General features: G+C 44.9%; 1 protein-coding gene across 14 annotated transcripts in view; it reads right to left on the bottom strand.

Annotated features, from left to right (window-relative positions):
* LOC147122354 (heparan sulfate 2-O-sulfotransferase 1) overlaps positions 1 to 19,542 on the bottom strand; it is a 299,256-nt gene that overhangs the window by 66,359 nt on the left and 213,355 nt on the right. For 7 of the 14 annotated variants that reach the window (XM_085983425.1, XM_085983418.1, XM_085983422.1 and 4 more), the window contains 2 exons: positions 8,044 to 8,144; positions 6,353 to 6,425 (listed from right to left, as the gene is read on the bottom strand). The exons of 4 other annotated variants lie outside the window; for them this stretch is intronic. The gene's annotated coding sequence lies outside the window, so the exon portion shown is untranslated. The remainder of the gene's footprint in view (positions 1 to 6,352; positions 6,426 to 8,043; positions 8,145 to 19,542) is intronic. 3 more of the 14 variants (XM_085983428.1, XM_085983427.1, XM_085983426.1) reach the window with 1 other exon arrangement.

Below are 19,542 nucleotides of genomic sequence, written 5' to 3' on the forward strand. Positions count from 1 at the left end.
CAGTTAAGTTTCTGGTCAATGGTGACCCCCCCCCAGATTTTGATGGTGGGGATTCGGCGATGGTAATGCCGTTGATTATCAAGGGGTGGTTGTTAGACACTCGCTTGTTGCAGACAATCATTGCCTAGCACTTGAAGCACGAATGTTACCAGCCACTTATCAGCCCAAGCCTGAATGTCATCCAGGTCTTGCTGCATGCGGGCATAGACTGCTTCATTATCTGAGGAGTTGCGAATGGCACTGACCACTGTGCAGTCATCAGCGAACATCCCGACTTTGGACCTTATGATGGAGGGGAGGTCATTGATGAAGCAGCTGAAGCTGGTTGGGCCGAGGACACTGCCCTGAGTAACTCCTGCAGCGATGTCCTGGGGGTGAGATGATTGACCTCCAACCACCACAACCATCTTCCTTTGAGCTAGGTATAACTCCAGCCAGTGAAGAGTTCCCCCCCCCCTGCCGACTTCAATTTTATTAGAGCTCCTTGATGCCACACTCAGTCAAATGCTGCCTTGATGTCAAGGGCAGTCACTCTCTGCTCACCTCTGGAATTCAGCTCTTTTGTCCATGTTTGGACTAAGGCTGTAATGAGGTCTCGAGCGAAGTGGTCCTGGTGGAACCCGAACTGGGCATCAGTGAGCAGGTTATTGGTAAGTGCTGCTTGACAGCACGGTCAACGACAGCTTCCATCACTTTGTTGATGATTAAGAGTAGACTAATTGACATTAGACTGATTGGCCGGATTGGATTTGTCCTGCTTTTTGTGGCAGGACATACCTGGGCAGTTTTCCAGATTGGCGGCTAGATGGCAGTGTTATAGGTGTACTGGAACAGTTAGGATACAGGCAGCAGTTTTGGATGAGCATAGGTTTATGGAGGGCGAAAGATGGGAGTTCGAGCAGCAGTGTATTGGAATAGTCAAGTCTAGAGGTAACAAAGGCATGGACGATAGTTTCAGCAACAGACGAACTGAGGCAGGGGAAGAGTCGGATGGTTACGGAGGTGGAAGTAGGCGGTCTTAGTGATGGAGTGGATGTATGGTCGTAAGCTCATCTCTGAATCAAATACAACACCAAGGTTGCGAAGAGTCTGGTTCAGCCTCAAATATTTGCTACGAAGATGGATGGAGTTGGTAGCTAGGGAACGAAGTTCGTGGTGTGGAGAGAAGATAATGGCAATACCTAAAGTTTAACCAACTAAACCCAACACCGAGCACTGGCAAGCCTCCTAAATCCTTGTCCAATCAGGACCTGGATTGTCTGGAACTGAACAGCAAGAATCGCAGCCTAGACTGACAGGTCTACGCCTTCAGACTCCAATATTGAACCAGACGGAATGGTCAATCATCATTAGTGCCTTGTTTGTTTAACAATTTGACTGTAGCCTAAAGGGCTATGTATACAGACTGTAAAATAAGATGATACGTAACTTTATAAAGGACAGAAAAGATACAATTTAATGTACGATGCATTATTGTACAGGTAGGGTAGACCTGTGTCCCTTTTAAGGTCATAAGATCTAATTTGTTAAATAAAAATAAATTTGAAAATTAGAATGTACTGGTCAGTTTCAGGCTTCAACTCAGAAGCACACATCATTAAGATTGCCCTGCACCTTCAGAAAGAAAAAGCTTGCATTTATATAGCACCTTTGTGCACAGTAACATCGCAAATGACAAAGCAATAAATGACCAGTTAATATGTACCAAAGCAAAAGCTGCATGTACTAGACTAGATATATATGTACTAATATATGCTGGGCTGAAAAAATGTTGCGGATGCATTGGTCAGATTCTGGGATCTCCCTTCAGCTAACCAATTTACAACTCTAGGGGAAAGTATCAAGTCCAAGGCCGAGAGCCCCAGTGGGTTTTTACAACAACTTGTATTTATATAGCGCCTTTAACGTAGTAAAACGTCCCAAGGCGCTGCACAGGATTATTTTAAGACAACAAATTTGATACCAATCCACATAAGGATAAATTAGGGCAGGTAAGCAAAAGCTTGGTCAAAGAGGTAGGTTTTAAAGGAGCGTCTTAAAAGGAGAAAAGAGGTAGAGAAGCGGAGAGGTTAAGGGAGGGAATTCCAGATCTTAGGGCCTAGGCAACAGAAGGCACGACCACCAAAGGTTGAGCAATTATAATCAGGGATGCTCAAGAGGCCAGAATTAGAGGAGCGCAGATATCTCGGGGGGGGGGCGGGGCGGGGGGGGGGGGTTTGTGATGCTGAAGGAGATTACAGAGATAGGAAGGTGCGAGGCCATAGAGGGATTTGAAAACAAGGATGAGAATTTTGAAATAAAGGCGCTGCTTAACTGGGAGCCAATGTAGGTCAGCGAGCACAGGGGTGATGGGCGAATGGGACTTGGTGCGGGTTAGGACACAGGCAGCCGAGTTTTGAATGACCTCAAGTCCCATTCCCCAGGTTTGTTTTTCAGTCCAACTCTCAATAGTGCTTTTCTTTTTTAAATAAGCAAGGCTCTGGTGTGCTCCTTACTGCCAATGCAGTAGTGGTCATGATAAATAAAGATTCAAACAAACTTTGAGACAGAACACAGCATCTCATTTCAAAAGAAGTGATTAAGTGTTTGTCCCTTTTGAAGTTTGCTCAGGATACATTAAAAGATGTTTCTAGTTCAGAGGATGAACCATTGTTAATTGGATTCTCAAGAAAATATGCACATGGCAGGTTTGAAACTTCTAGCTCTTGGGACATTTAAAAGGATTAGAAGAATAAAAATGAAATTTCAACAGGCACAGGAACACAAGAGTAGGCCATTTATCCCCTCAAGCCTGTTCTGCTTCAATTAATTCATGTCTAATCTGTGTCTCAACTCCACTTACCCGCTTTTGCTCTATATCCCTTAATGCCCTTTCCGAACAATAATTTATCAATCTGTCTGGAAAATTTCAACTGACCCAGCATCCACAGCCTTATGGGGGAAAGAGAGTTCCCGATTTCCACGACTGGAGGAATATGCTAGATGTTAGGCAGTTCTTTTCCCAGAGAGTCGTGAACCTTTGGAATAGGTTGCTGGCTTATCCTGACTCTCTGCCCGCCTTCAAATGGGTGCTGGGACTGGTTCTTAGCCGAGGGTCAACCTTGATTGAGTTTCAATCGCCTGAGGGGGTTGGAGAGGAATTTTTCCAGATTGTTTTCCCCTTTCTGGCCCTGGGTTTCTTTTTCTGTATTTTTTTGCCTCTCCCATGAGATTACATGGCTCCTGGGAGGTAGCAAGAGCGTAGTCATGATGCTGCATGCATCACAAGTGTGCAACAGGCTTGATGGTCTTTTGCTGCCCGTCATTTTCATATGGAAAAGTGCTGCCTAATTTCAATTCTAAATCACCTAGTTCCAATTTTAAAATTATGCTCCATTATTTTGGACTCCGCACCAGAGGAGATAATTTGTATCTACCCTATCAAATGATTACTTCCAAAACAGCCAATTTCACAAAACATTTATAGAGATAATAAAAATATTTGCCAAAGAAATTCCTTACATTATAACTTAAACATTTCCAGCAGACACTTGAAATTTCCCCCTATCACATCAGTCATTATATGACAATGAACTGTAGAATAATCTGCAAGTCTTTTGTCTTCAACTTGATTTTCATTTTTTTATTTCTTCCACCATTTTCATTGAACTCTTCTAACTTTTGAAAATACTTTGAGGTACAAAGTCTTCAACCATTTGGAGCAGACTGAAATGTAAACTGTCACCTTTCAGGATTTCTTGGTCATTTTTCCAGACAAGATTGGGGGAAAAAATGAATTACATTTGATGTTGGGTTATTAAAAGCATAGCACATCCAGACAAGTTTTTTCCTAAAGGCTGAGCCAATAAGTAGATAAAGATGCTAATGAACTAACTGTGATGCTGTTCCCGCAGACTGTAAATAATGTCAGCTTATTTCAGCAATTGCAAACACTTCACACCAATGTTCCCTTTAAGCTGCTTGGCCGCGCTGCACCCTGCGCAGCGGGTGAGACGGCTTTTAAACAGAAAAAATGCGCATGTGCAGAATTTTGAATGGCCTGCGCAACCCGCTAAAGGGGCCGTGCGGGACAAAAAAAATTAGAGGGAACATTGTTCACAGCCAAAAATAAAATGGGTGTGAACAAAGATACTGCGTGCTGCGTATGCAGTCAGGTTTTGAAAGTAAAAACTGCGAGGGTTTTTGTTGCAACCAAGAGGTCAGAAATGCTAGGGGAACAGTTAGACATTATCTTGTTCAAGTTAAGAGAGATGACCCATTGATGACGTGTTCTTTATTTTGTATCATTACGTGAAGTCAAGTTGAAATGTTTGAATTAAGTGAGTCCGATCATAACTGCCATTGTGTTTGTTCAGCTTACTGTGAAAAGCAACTTATCGATTTGTTGGCTTTATTTGGTTGGTTTGCCTGTGGAGAGACGGAAGCCGTACACATTTTAAAGACACGAATATCTGGTTCAAGTCACAAAGGAGTCATATTGTTATGCCTCTTGGGTTACGCTGGCGTACAAGTAACTGCCCAGACTTTGTGGTGGGTAATGACCGTGAACTATCAGCGTTCGTAGTCATTACCCCTCTGAAGTGGACCGTAACTTCAGCATTTAGCAAAACGTGGCAATGCTGAAGTTGCAATCAGTCATTCACTGCTCCAACACAGGATGCACGATGGACCCCCTCCCATAGCCAACAATCAGTGAAATCAGTTGAACTGACAAAAACCTTGAGCTTTTCCACGCCAATATCGCAGTTAAATACCCCATTAAATGTTAAGCCTTGCTGGAATAGGTATAACTGGGGGTTTTAACAGCATATCGACTACTAAACAACCACTCTGGCCCCGAAAAACTAATTTATGTTTGTGGAATGGAAAATTTCTCCATGATGATAAAAATTACTAGATTTAAATTTGTTCCTATTTCAGCTTCTACCATAACCCTATGTGTATGACCCATCTTTATTTTGCTCTCTAACATTTTTTAAAAGTGCAGATAATCAGTGTTCTCCATTTCCTGGTTTGCTGTCTGTGAAAATTCTTCAATGTGATTGGCTGCTTAGCCAGCTTGAGGACATCACGCGGCTGCATCGCACTAGGAATCCCCTATTGACAGCGCTCCAATCAATTACACGTCGACAAACTTCAAGTTTTCAGAGATTGTGAGCTCTCTGTGGGCAGCTTGTTTTCGAGGTCAGATCTCAGTTGCATTGCTGCTGATCGCAAATTACTGGCCATTGTGCAGTGAGTTAACAGACTGCTTGTGGGAATGGCTGACGCCACTGAACCACAGCAATTATTTACGGCAGACCTGAATTTGTAAGGCTGAACTTTCTCAAATCATTTTAACTTCATTTACCAGTACCAGATGGGTTTTCTATCAGTGCTTTAATGATTTTCTATGAAACCACAATAATGAACGAGGTACATAAAGAACAGAAATTACACAACACATGAATATTTCACATCATTAGCTTGCTGTTAGTTACATTTTCATTGCCTGTGAAGGCAATGGCCAACCACAGTGAAATGTTTTAATTGCAGTTGATGAGCACTTTAATCTGTATCAAAGTGAACATTACAATGCATACATGTTTTAAAACGATATAAAAGTGAAAATCACACACTGATGATGAGTATGTAAGATCTTTTGTTTATGTCCTAAATTAAAGTAACCCGTTTCGCATTTCTTCGGATCGGTGAAAAAACTCCGAGTGTGACAGTTTACAGCACATATTCATGAAACATTCGCAAGGAAATCAAAAGTCAGGGCATTTTTTTTCCTCCATGGTGCATCAATATTCTTGCAGCCTTCATAAGGTTAAAGCTGATCAGCAGTTCGTGTGAAACTACCCTGACTGCATGTGCCAGCTTTCACTGCAATGAACAGGAGTGCAACCACTTAACTTGTAATCACAGGAAGAACCCCCGCATGCAAATGGCAGGTATTGACACAACTCGAACAACATTTCTCAATGCTCCTCTTTATAAAAAAAAAAAAAAAAAAAAAAAAAAATCTATGGGGGTGGTGACGGCTGGGACAAAAACCGAGAAAGGGTATAAAGACAAAGTTTAAAATATTTTAAGTCATCAAATTGGAACAGGAAAACAAAAACAGGTCTAGAATCTACTGGGATTATAGTACAGTAACCTCTTGTTTAAACGGCACTTTAATCATCTGGAATACTTTAATAGCCGGCAAAATAGATATAGCTCAGTACAAAACAACACCTCAATAACCGGTAATCTTGCCAATTCTACCATACATTTAACAGAACATTCTGTAGGCAAGTACCCAATTATACAGTACATTTCTTGATTTATTTTTTGTTTGTGTTAAAAATTGCCTTGGTAGGTATACCTCTCGGTTATCCAGAATTTTTCATCAACCGGCACCGTCCTGGCCCCATAGGTGCCGGATAAGAAAGAGTTTACTGTATTATGAAAAAAAAAAAAAAAAAAATTTTTAATGATTGCTAATGGCCAATATTACATACACATGTTTTTCTGGTTGTGCAATCATTGATCCATTAAAGCTTCAAATCTAATTAAGAAAACCATTATGCTAATTAAACAGATGGTACCAATTTTGTAAAATGTACTTAAATAAAAAGTTTCAGAAATAATTACCAAATGTATAAGTTACTACTTTTTATGTTCACAATACACTATTGTTAGAGTAAAACATATGGACGGATGCTTGAATGATGTGGCGACTGAGTGGTGCAGCAATAGCTGAAGAGAAAACCAAACTTCCCTCGGTTTACAAAGGGAGTTTTCTCCCCATTATTGACTACAAGCAGGAACCTTTTGCAACATTTCCACAAAAGAATCTATGGCCCCGATTTTCTGCCAGCCGTCAGGCGGGTTTTCAGGCAGGCAGGGGCCGAAAATCACAGAAATAGGGGGTCGCGACCACCCCTCACCCGCCTGATTCCCCGCCCGACTTTCGGACCACCGTTTCTCCGCGACCCGAATCAGTCCCGCCCGCCGCTGGTGGGAACTGGCTGTCGGAACACTAAATCAGCAATTATTACCATCTTTAAACCCATTTTCAGGGGCCGATGCGATTTGGTGGGGTTCCCCACGCTAAACACGCCTGCGGGGAACCCCGCTGATGAAACCTGGCATGAAGCTTGCCGGCTTGCTTGCAATTTAAACGGGGAGCATTTGTATGGTGAAGGACCTTGTTGCTGCAGGCTTGGGGCTACTTCTTCAAGGCTTAGGCACAGCTGTGGAAGGTTGGAGCCTCATACACTTTTCCAATGTGATCTCCTGGGAAGCCCCTCTCGCCACCCTCACTCAGCAGAGGCATCTACGAGAAGCATGGGATGCATTTTTTTCCTTCCCTTCTTGCCATTAGAGGATCTCCAGCAGCAGAGGTGGCAGCAGCAGAACCAGGAACAGCAGGATGAGCACCAGGCTGCTGCTCACTCACCTGAAGCTGCACAGGCCAGAAGGGGCCAGCGCTTGGAAGTGGCTTGAGAGCACCTTGCTGCGCTTTAGGGGGCAATGGGGACCCGTTTCTGCACTGGCAGTCCTACTCAGAAGGACTTCCATGAAGGTCTGCTTTCTCTGTTCAATAGATGGCCAACGCTCCTCAAGAGATGTCATTCTCTTATGAGCACTCACCATGTTTTCCGTACCCTGGCGAGTTATCTCCTCCATGGAGGTTGCCAACCTTTCCATGGTGATGCGTTCATGCGCCAATGACTCCACAAAGGCTCTGCTCATGGTCGCTATGGACTCCTCCATTCGCTCCACACTCGCAGTGACCCTGGAGACAAAACCTGCCAGAGACTCCTGCATCTGTGCATGGCGATCCATCACCTCTTCTCTTGCGGATGGACCCAGAGGCAGAGGATCGACATGCAGCGCAGCTGAGCTGGCAGAGTCCTGCGCCCTCCGACGAGGACTCTCCACTGCTGTCCCCGTCTCCAGAATCTGCTGAGGCTCACTTGTGAGCTGTGAAACACCAGGTGACAACACTACTCTATGTCCCGAAGGTCCCCCTGAGGTGTGAGTGTCTGCGCTGGTGCTGGGTGCGCTTACTTCTGCTGACGCTGCACCCTCAGAGGTTGCAGCTTCCTCTGAGGAGCCTGGCTGCACAGCCTCTTCCTCCTCCACAGTGGGGACGGGGGCTCTGGATGGTCCTGTGGGGGAGTAGAGGAAGGAGTTAGAGATGTGATGCCAAGGTTACATGCACATTAGAGTTGACATCTGCTACACCTGCATCCATGCAGCCTTGGTCTCAGTGGGAGGCCTCTTCCTGCCTGACCTAGGGACGAGGACCTCCCTGTGGGCCCTAACCCCATCCAATAATGCCTGCAGTGAAGCTTCGTCGAATTTGGAGGCAGCTCGGGGTCTGGCACTGGCCACAGCTGCTGCAGGCTCCTCTGCCATCCTGTATGGTTCGTTTGGAAGCCAACAGAGGAAGCAATGCTTGCTGTGGACCTTGCAAGCACCACGAATGACGACATCATACTGCGGGACTTTCTGACTAGAAATGGACAATTAGCAAGGCTGTCCACACGCTGGAAATTAATTGGCCACGAGGGAAAATTGCGTGCAGCTGGCTGACTTTTTTGTGTGTGTCAGAACCCCACATTCGGGGAATCCGACCATTTCCCACACAATCCACAAAATCGGGCCCTATGACTTCATACCTGAGCCTATTGTGCTCTTTTTAAAAAAAAAAACATCTTAGTTCAAGTAAACAATGAAATGCTCTTACAAAAGAAAGCTAGATCCCCAGTGCAGTACTACACTTACTAGAATATTGTTCTGCATGTACTATTTTGCAAAGAGGAAACATCAGTAAATGAGTCCAAAATGGAAAAGCAGCCACATGTAACTAATGATGATCTAGCACTCTGCCTGCAACTGTGCAATAACTGTATGGCAGATCTCTAACGGCTACATACTGTATTAGCACTTCAATTACTTCCCTTCTAGTATCACTAGACCATGCTTTTAAAATTCCGATACTTGAAGCATAACCTATATTGAATTGAAGGCTTAAATTTTCTAAAATTATATTCTTCACCTCTTTTTAAATGAGCTCAATAGAATGATCGGAATAATGTAACATAGAAACAAACCATTTGGCCCATGAAATTTGTGGCAATGTTTTTCTAGGTGAGCCGCCTATCCCCTTTACTACTCTGCTTTTTTTTTAAACAACTCGACAAATACTTTTTTAAAAACGATTTTTGGTCTCTGCTTCAATGACAGTTTGTAGCAGAGAATTCTACAGTCTAATCATCCTCTAAAGAATTTTGTTACTAACTTTCCATTTAATTCTTTGCATGATCGCAAGTTTGTGTCCTGGCATTACCATCTCACTGGCCAGTGGAAACAAATCACTAACATACCATTAGCCTTTATAATCTTAACTCAACATTCTCAGCCCCATTACAAAAAGCCCCAACTGATAAGTGTCAGTTGGGAAGAAAACCACATGAAGAAAGCCAAGACTATGTACAGGAAGTCCATTGGGCAGAGAGCTTTGGAAACTGACAGAAGAGCGCGCTCAACAATTCGGTTTTGAAATGCCAATTGCCAGTATGATGACCGACCAAGTTTATTCTCATTCTGGGTCACAAACTTCTGAGAGAATACTGGGAAAGTCTCCACTTCACATTCACTTACTAACTAACCTGAAATATAATCAATTCATACTATTAATTGCAGATTAAAGATTTCATTATGTAATTGTTGCACTTATAATCATACTTGTAAACCTAATGCGAAATGTCCTGGGCGGCCCTGGTTTAGGAGGTAAGATGGGAGGAAAATTAAAGGCTCATGGCTCCATCTTGCACAAAATTTTAAAAGGCCATTTCAGCATTTTCTCATAAAATAGCTGCCTGTAAAACAACAAGGCCAGCTTGGCAAGATTCCAGAGACCCTGATAAGGAACAAAAGCGAAGTCATAGCGAAGCCATAACAAAATCATAATTGTTCACTTCCCAGGCACGATAAATGAAGGACAAGGACTTCATGTCTTGTTTGAATTAGACATTGTTAAGGAGTGAAACACAGATGGTGTCAGAAGGAGGGGTTCATGGGGGTGATGGCCTGGCCTAGACAGGCGGGATCAGCAAGTACATGGCATCCCTGTAATTGGGTAGTGAAATTCAGGTGCAAGTCCATGATTGGGTTAACTGGTCACCATAGACTTTGCTGCGAAGAAGGGGGTCTCTTAGAAACAAGGACTGTGGAGGTAGTCGGCTGAAAGCTTGGGGCCATCCAACAGACGGGCCATGAAGGGAGGGGCTGGAGGAGGAACCACACGTGTCTCATCAGGCAGACGAGAAGCCAAGACCGACAGGGGTGGACTCATGGAGATTGCAACATTTCTACCCAGGGCACCTTGTTAACTACTGCTCAGATACTGCAATGTATCAAATCTTGCTTACACTGAATAAAGTATAATCACCGTCACCAATATGGGTCAAATCGAATCTTTTGGAACTTGAGTGAAAGGGTTAATTGGCACAGACCCAGAAACTCAACACGTTAAAAAAAAAAGTTTGAATATAAACTGGCAAAAAATTTATAGGCTCTGGTCACTAATTTAAATTTTCATCTAGGGAAATCTTGTGCTCATTGAGGTGAAGGATGGCAGAACTATGGAATATATGACTTGCTTATTTCAGACACAACAGTCTCAGCCATTAGCCACCTACTCTACACCAGTGGTTCTCAAACTGTTTTGGTTGAAGGATGTGGTTGTGGGTGATATTGAGGCTTGAGAGGATGCAGAGGAGGGTCACTAGACTAATTCCAAGTTTAAAGCATCTAAGTCTTCAAGATAGGCTAAAAGAGTTGCGACTCTACACTTTAGAGAAGCATAGACTTAGAGGTGATCTGATTGAGGTTTAAGATAATGAAGGGAATAGATTGTGTCCCAGTTGACAGTTTGTTCCAATTAAATAGGTTAGGGAGGACCTAATTTAATTTGTATAAGACTAGATCTAGGTTAGGTGTGAGGTGATACAGGTAGACTATCCTTTATCCGAAAACCTCGGGACCAGCCGTGTTTCGGTTTTCGGAAAATTTCGGAAGGTATTTTATAAGACTGGGAAATTTGTCGGGGGTGGGTCGGCGGGAGTCGGGGTCGGCGGCGGGGGTCGGGGTCGTGCGCACGACTTATGCTGACCCTCTGCTCAGCGCAAGTCGTGCGCCACTCTGGTCATGTCGTGCGCACGACTTACGCTGAACGAAAAAACCTTCGGTTTTTAGAGGATTTCGGTTTTCGGAAGTTCGGATAAAAGGTAGTCTACCTGTACTTCTTCCCCCCCCCCCCCCCCCAAGAGAACAGTGGACCTCGAACAGGCAGCTGCCTCGTGCAGTGGATGCGGATTTGCTGAATTCCTTCAAGCGAGAGCTGGACCTGTTTCTGGCCGGGGCGGAGATCACCTCTTACAAAAGGTAGGCACTGCAGGGAATTCAGGGCCAGAGCGATCTCCTGGACTACTTTTGTTCACCCAGATGGGTGAGAGGAATTTCCCAGATTTTTTCCCCCAAATTGGCCTGGGCTTTTTATCCGATTTTTTGCCTCTCCCAGGAGATCACATGGTTTCGGGTGGGGTGGAGTGTATATTTTGTGATACACAAGGTATCACAAGTGTGTGAGACAGGCTCAATGGACCAGTGGGTCTTTACCTGCCTGTCATTGTTCGTATGTTCGACCCCTTCTCAAATGGATTAGTAATCACGGACCCCCCATCTAAATTATTACCCCCTTGTAATGATACTGTTCCAGGATCTTCTGATGATAAATTGCAATATAGCTATAGTAACATTTACAAAGCAGGAATTTGTTAAGCATGTATGAATAAAATGAGTGATTTTAAAGCATTGATTTTTTTAAACTACAAATGCATTGGTTATTCAGTGTATTCAAGCGCTGCCCAGATTATGATGTCAGATTTGCTCCGTGGCCAGCCCTTGACCGTAGACAGACAGATCTAATGTAACGTATGTCCAACTTACAGGGCCTGTTTTTTTGGGCCATATCCCAACGCTGCTGCAGTCGCGGGTAGCCAGGACATGATCTTTATTTACAGATGGTCAGTTCCTCTACGAGCAGCTGGCCCTGCGCTTTTCCACCTCCGACTCCTGTTGCTGGCAGTGGCATTGTGGCCGCTGCTGCCCTGCAATCTTTTTCCCACCCACCTTCTCCTCTTCTTCCTGCAGTGCACTGCTGCCGCCATGGTAAGCATTCACTGCCCCATTCAGCAGCACCCAGCCGTTCCGCATCGGCTCGCTCTCCATCACCAATTGGGGTTTTTTTTGCGGACCCCCTGGAAAGTCTCTACAGGCCCCAGTTTGAGAACCACTGCTCTACACAATGTGTCTTTAGTTTCAACTCCAGTATAAAGATCTGTTACAGGCATTTTATGAGAGCATTTCCATTTCCCACACAGGTCTTCCTTAAAGCCTGGCAGAGTGAAATAGTCAGTTTAGTACAGGAAATTCTCGTTTAAACGGCACCTAAATATCCGGAATTCTCTATTAACCGGCAAAATTAATACTCTGAAAACACCTCAATAACCGGAAATGTTGCCGAGTCCGAGTCTCCCGCGGTGGCTGAGTTAGTCAGTGGGGGTAGTTCTCCAAACTGCCACTACTCGGCTTCTTGGCGCCGTCGGAAGTCCGAACACCTCAATAACAGGAGTCTGACTCTTTGTTTGTTAAAAATAGCCTCGGTAGATAACCCTCTCCGTCATCCGGAATGTTTAATCAACCGGCACTCCCGGTCCCGTCGGTGCCAGATACCGGAGAGTTTCCTGTATCAGATCATGGGTAAGTCTGTGCTGTGCACCTGTAGCCACCAGGAACTGTACTTAATTCAAGTCGTGAAAGCTCACAAGATCAACCTATAGCATCACTTTTCATCTCAATTAAAAAAAATCAGGGATCATGTGTGGTGCTATTTGTTCACAACATCTGTGTAAATGAAAAAAGTGAAAACCTTTTGGGCTTTCTGAATTATTTCCAAAAGGTACATTTGTCAAAACAAATAAATGCTCACTTTACTTGCATTCAAAAGTTAAATGCAATATGTACAAAAAACATAATGAAGGCGTCTTCAGCTATTCTCCATTTTGTTCTTCCGTTTTCTGGTGTGCAGTCATATATTCTACAGTTAATGATCTATTGCGGATTCTTCAAGATTTTCTACAGTAAGGCCTGCAGACAAAGGTTTACCCAACCTTCATTCTGAGGAAGGCATCTCTCATTTTACCAAAATGGAACCTACAGCACAAGTTTTGCATTACTGTCACTGAACAGTGTTAAAAATGGCGCAAATTATGAAAAGTAAAACAGTACAAATTATCGTCAGATAGCAAAATACTGCAGATGCTGGAAATCCAAAATAACAACAGAAAATGCTGGAAAAACTCAGCAGGCCAGGCAACATCCGTGGAGAGAAATTAGAGTCAACGTTTCGGGTCAAAACCCTTTATCAAGACTAAAGAGGCACAGGGAATGAAATAGATTAAGAGGCCAGGCTGGGAGAGAACAAAAGAGAAGAGACATTAAGAGGTATTCAAAACGAGGCGAGATGGTGATAGGACTAGTGGAGACAAAAGACGGCTCTAGGTTAGGTGTGAAATGTGCTGGCAGAGTGGGAGACAGCTGCCATGTGGGAGAGAGGGAAAAAGGAAAGGGGGGGGGGGCCAAAACAAAGGTGTGGATAAAAAAATATAAGTAAAAATGTAATAGGGGCCGAGGTTATGATCTGAAATTGTTGAACTCAATATTGAGTCCGGAAGGCTGTAAAGTGCCTAATCGGAAGATGAGGTGCTGTTCCTCGAGTTTACATTGAGCTTCCGTGGAACAATGCAACAGGCCAAGGAATTTCCCTGTTGAGGGGAGGAAGATTGGAGAAAAATAAAAATGCTTCACTCTACTACCACTCAGGCTTTTTGTAAACTAAATCAAAATGGTACATTATCAGTTGCAGCACTTCTGAAGAGCTGCACACAAGGACGTATTTGGTGTACATCACATCCCTACTTTACTGCTGGTTATTTTTAGTACAAATTCTTTAAGTTTCAATCCCTAAATTTAGAGGACATACATGTACAAAAGTGCAACTTACAGATCAAATTCAGAAGCACTTCCTTGTGTCCAAGTGCTTTTGAGATGTTGATGTGATACGCTGTTATATCAATGCATATTGTACGATTTGCAGTTTCTTCACAAATACCACAAAAATCAATGGGACAGTGAAAACTAATAGCATTAATACATTGTTTGAACTGTAGATAGGTTTGTCACCAGTGTTAATGGGAACAAGCAATTGCTCAGCTGATCTGGTTTGACTCTCACAATGCTAGTGGCACAAACACAAGATCAATATTGCACATATTAAGTATCCTTTTAAAGGTTTGAGTTTGAGACCATTTAGAATCTGCATGCTTGCAGGAGACAGTCAGACTGCTTTTTCTTTGGACAAATATCAGCCCTAAAACCGTGGCAGGTATTTGAGAACTGTAACTGATCAAAAGCTATCTATCTTTTTTTCTAAAAAGTAATGTATTAACTTAATTATAAATTTTCTTGTTCTTAATTACGGTGTCAGGAAATAACAGTTACAGGAACATTACTGGCTGTTCTGTAAGCAATAAAATCAATCATTCACAATAATCAGCTAGACGTTAAAAAAAAAACAACAGACCGTAGCATTAAGCGTCTGGTATAACAGCCAAGATGTTAAAAAACTTAGTGGGTAGTGTGGAAACTGGGCTGTGCACTGGATTAGGTCACGGGAATGGTAGCATAGTGGTAATGTCACTGGGCTAGTAATCCAGAGGCCTGGGCTAATGATCCAGAGACGTTAGTTCAAATCATACCACGGCAGCTGGGGAATTTAAATTCAGTTAATTAAATAAATCTGGAATAATTACTAGCATCAGTAATGTTAACCATGAACCTATCGGATTGTCATAAAAACCCATCTGGTTCACTGATGTCCTTTAAATCAACCGCCCTTACCTGGTCTCGCCTGTATGTGACTCCAGACCCACAACAAAGTGGTTGACTCTCAACTGCCCTCTGAAATGGCCTAGCAAGCCACTCAGTTGTACGAAAAACAATAAAAAGAATGAAACCGGACGGACCACCCGGCATCAACCTCGGCACCAGCTACCATCTGGGGACCTGTGCCAAAATTGGGAGAGCTGTCCCACAGACTAGTCAAGCAACAGCCTGACAGTCATACTCACAGAATCATATCTTTCAGCTAATGTCCCAAACTCCTCCCACCGGCAGGACAGACCCACCAGGGGTGGCAGCACAGTGGTATAGTCAGGAAGGAGTAGCCCTGGGAGTCCTCAACATTGACTCCAGACCCCATGAAACCTCCTGTGATTACCACCTCCCTCAGCTGACGAATCAGTACTCCATGTTGCACACCACTTGGAAGAAGCACTGAGCTAGGGCACAGAATGTACTCTGGGTGGGAGACTTCAAGTCCACCACCAAAAGTGACTCGGTAGCACCACTACTGACCGAGCTGGCCGAGTCCTGAAGGACATAACTGCCAGTCTGGGTCTGCGACAGTTGGTGAGAACACCAACACGAGGGAACAACCTACTTGACCTCGTCCTCACCAATCTACCTGTCGCAGATGCATCTGTCCATTGGTAGCAGTGGAGACGAAGTCCCGTCTTCAGACTGAGGACACCCTCCATCGTGTCGTGCAACACTACCACCGTGCTAAATGGGATAGATTCAGAACAGATCTAGCAGCTCTAAACTGGGCATTCATGAGGCGCTGTGGGCCATCAGCAGCAGAATTGTATTCCACCACAATCTGTAACCTCATGGCCCAGCATGTCCCTCACTCTACCATTACCATCATGCCAAGGGACCAACACTGGTTCAATAAGGAGTGTAGAAGAGCATGCCAGGAGCAGCACCAGGCACACATAAAAATGAGGTACCAACCTGGGGAAGCTGCAACACAGGACTACATGCATACTAACAAGAGGAAGCGGCATACTATAGACAGGGCTAAATGATCCCACAATCAACGGATCAGATCAAAGCTCTGCAGTCCTGCCACATCCAGTCGTGAATGGTGGTGGACCATTAAACAACTAACGGGAGGAGGCTACTCCATGAATATCCCCATCCTCAATGATGGTGGAGCCCAGCATGTGAGTGCAAAAGACAAGGCTGAAGAGTTTGCAACCATCTTCAGCCAGAAGTGCCGAGTGGATGATCCATATCAGCCAAATCCTGAGGTCGCAACCATCACAGAAGCCAGTCTTCAGCCAATTCGATTCACTCCACATGATATCAAGAAACAGCTGAGCTCACTGGATACAGCAAAGGCTATGGGCCCCGACAACATCCCGGCTATCGTGCTGAAGACCTGTGCTCCAGAACTAGCCGCACCTCTAGCCAAGCTGTTCCAGTACGGCTACAACACTGGCATCTATCCGACAATGTAGAAAACTGCCCAGGTATGTCCTGTCCACAAAAAGCAGGACGAATCCAACCTGGCCAAATACCGCCCCATCAGTCTCTCAATCATCAGCAAAGTGATGGAAGGTGTCATTGAAAGTACCATCAAGCAGCACTTACTCACCAATAACCTGCTCACAGATGCCCAGTTTGGGTTCCGCCAGGACCACTCAGCTCCAGACCTCGTTACAGCCTTGGACAAAAGAGTTGAACTCCAGAGGTGAGGCGAGAGTGACTGCCCTTGACATCAAGGCAGCATCTGACCAAGTGTGGCATCAAGGAGCCCTAGTAAAACTGAAGTCAATGGGAATCGGGGTGAAAACGCTCCACTGGCTGGAGTCATACCTAGCACAAAGGAAGATGGTTGTGGTGGTTGAAGGTCAATCATCACAGCCCCAGGACATCGCTGCAGGAGTTCCTCAGGGCAGTGTCCGAGGCCCAACTATCTTCAGCTGCTTCATCAATGACCATCCCTCCAAAGTAAGGTCAGAAATGGGGATGTTCGCTGATGACAGCGCCATTCACAACTCCTCGGATAATGAAGCAGTCCACGCCCGCATGCAACAAGACCTGGACAACATTCAGGCTTGGGCTGATAAGCGTCAGGTAACATTCGCGCCACAGAAGTGCCAGGTAATGACCATCTCCAACAAGCGAGGGTCTAACCACCTCCCCTTGACATTCAACGGTATTACCATCGCCAAATCCCCCACCATCAACATGCTGGGGGATCACCATTGACCAGAAACTTAACTGGACCAGCCACAAATACTGTGGCAACAAGACCAGGTCAGAGGCTGGACCAGCCACAAATACTGTGGCAACAAGACCAGGTCAGAGGCTAAGTATTCTGCGGCGAGTGTCTCACCTCCTGACTCCCCAAAGCCTTTCCACCATCTACAAGGCACAAGTAAGGAGTGTGATGGAATACTCTCCACTTGCCTGGATGAGTGCAGCTCCAACAACACTCAAGAAGCTTGACACCATCCAGGACAAAGCAGCCCGCTTGATTGGCACCCCATCCACCACCTTAAACATTCACTCCCTCCACCACCGGCGTACCGTGGCTGCACTATATACCATATCAGGGTGTGCCATGTACACCCTCAAAGTCTCCTTGAAAAAGTGCTACATCCCCTCCAACACCTGGGAATCCCTGGCCCAAGACCGCTCAAAGCGGAGGAGAAGCTACCGGGAATGCGCCAAACACCGAGTCTCTTCACCGGGAGCAAGCGCAAGCAGCGCACGTCAACCCAAGCACCCCACCCGCCCACCCCTTCAACCACCGTCTGTCCCACCTGTGACAGAGACTGCAGGTCCCGCATTGGACTCATCAGTCACCTGAGAATTCATTTTTAGCATGGAAGCAAGTCATCCTCGGTTCTGAGTGACTGCCTAAGAGAGCGAGAGAGAGAGAGATGTACCATCTACAAGATGCACTGCAGCAACTCGCAAAGGCTTCTTCGGCAGCACCTCCCAAACCCTGATCTCTTCCACCTAGAAGGACAAGGGCAGCAGGCGCATGGGAACACCACCACCTCCAAGTTCCCCTCCAAGTCACACACCATCTGACATGGAAGTACATCGCCAATCCTTCATCGTCGCTGGGTCAAAATTCTGGAACTCCCTCCATAACAGCACTGTGGGAGTACCATCACCACACGGACTGCAGCGGTTCAAGGCAGCGGCTCACCACTACCTTCTCAAGGGCAATAAATGCTGGCCTTGCCAGTGACACCCACATCCCATAAACGATTTAAAAAAAACTGGCTTTTTACCTTTGGGACCTACATTCAAATCCAGCCCAGATTGATGGGATGAAATTTTCTTCCATCTGCAAGCCTCCTGAGCAAAAAGGCTAAATTAGGGCCATAAGATGGCTGGTGTGGGAAATGGAACAAATGTCTCACTTGCACGGTAGGGGTTTTCTTCTGAGGTTGGGGCTGAAGTAAACTGTTGGAATGGAGAGATTTTTACTCTGGGTTTGGCTGTGCTATATATACTTGAGATCTGGGAGAGCTCAATACTAACAAAGTGTGCCTGAAATAGGAGGAGTACATTTTCCAGCACTAGCATTTTTATTATGCATTAAAAAATGTTTTTTTTTAAATTAAACGGGATCCTATAGTTGCTCTCCAGCTGAAGCTGGGCCCCTGAAGATTTACACCACCTATTTGTTCACACGCAGTTTCTTCCTACCAAGCAATGTTCCCTTTAATTTTTTTTGCGGACCATTCAAACTACCACGCCTTTTTCCAGGGTTCAGCAAGCTCCTTTGTCTTAGGGCCTATAAAAACAGGCTTTGCAATGTGATTTTGCACTAAGAGTGGTTTAAACAGAGTGCTGCGAGTTGGGTGAGGAGAGCAAGGAGGAGCTCCCTTGCTTTGCCTTTCCTAACTTTTCACCCTGTAGGAATTGGTTCTTACTTTACACCAAGGAAAAGTCCGAAAGTGGGAGCAGTCCAACAACAACAACTACGAAACCGCTAAAGTGACGTCACAACTAGGGAAGGAGCCGATTGGTAAGTAGGACCTGGTGAGTATTTCTACAGTCCAGTTGTTAAAGTAAAAGTAAGGTCTCTAGTTTAGAGTAAGTAGTGTTTAAAGGGATGTAAGGTCCCTAGGGTATTTAATATTCTTTAATTTAAAGGGAGTAAATTAAGGGTTGGATATGGCAGGGCAACTCGGCAGCGTGGAATGCTCCTCCTGTGCTATGTGGGAAGTCAGGGACACTTTCGTCCAGGGCGAACACATGTGCAGGGAGTGTCTCCAGCTGCAGCTACTCGAAAACTACGTTTCGGAGCTGGAGCTGTGGCTGGAGTCACTGTGGAGCATCCGCGAAGCTGAGATCTTTGTGGATAGCACGTTTAACGAGGTGGTCACACCGCAGGTAAAAAGTGCACAGGCAGACAGGAAATGGGTGACTGCCAGACAGAGTAAAAGAACTAGGAAGGTAGTGCATGAGTCCCCTGGGTCCATCTCCCTCCAACAGATTTTCCATTTTGGATACTGCTGGGGAGATGGTTTCTCAGGGGAATACAGCAAGAGCCAAGTCTGTGGCACT

This window comes from Somniosus microcephalus, chromosome 3, assembly GCF_052327205.1.
Source record: "Somniosus microcephalus isolate GS21.2 chromosome 3, FLI_Smic_1.0, whole genome shotgun sequence".
NCBI classification, from domain to species: Eukaryota; Metazoa; Chordata; class Chondrichthyes; order Squaliformes; family Somniosidae; genus Somniosus; species Somniosus microcephalus.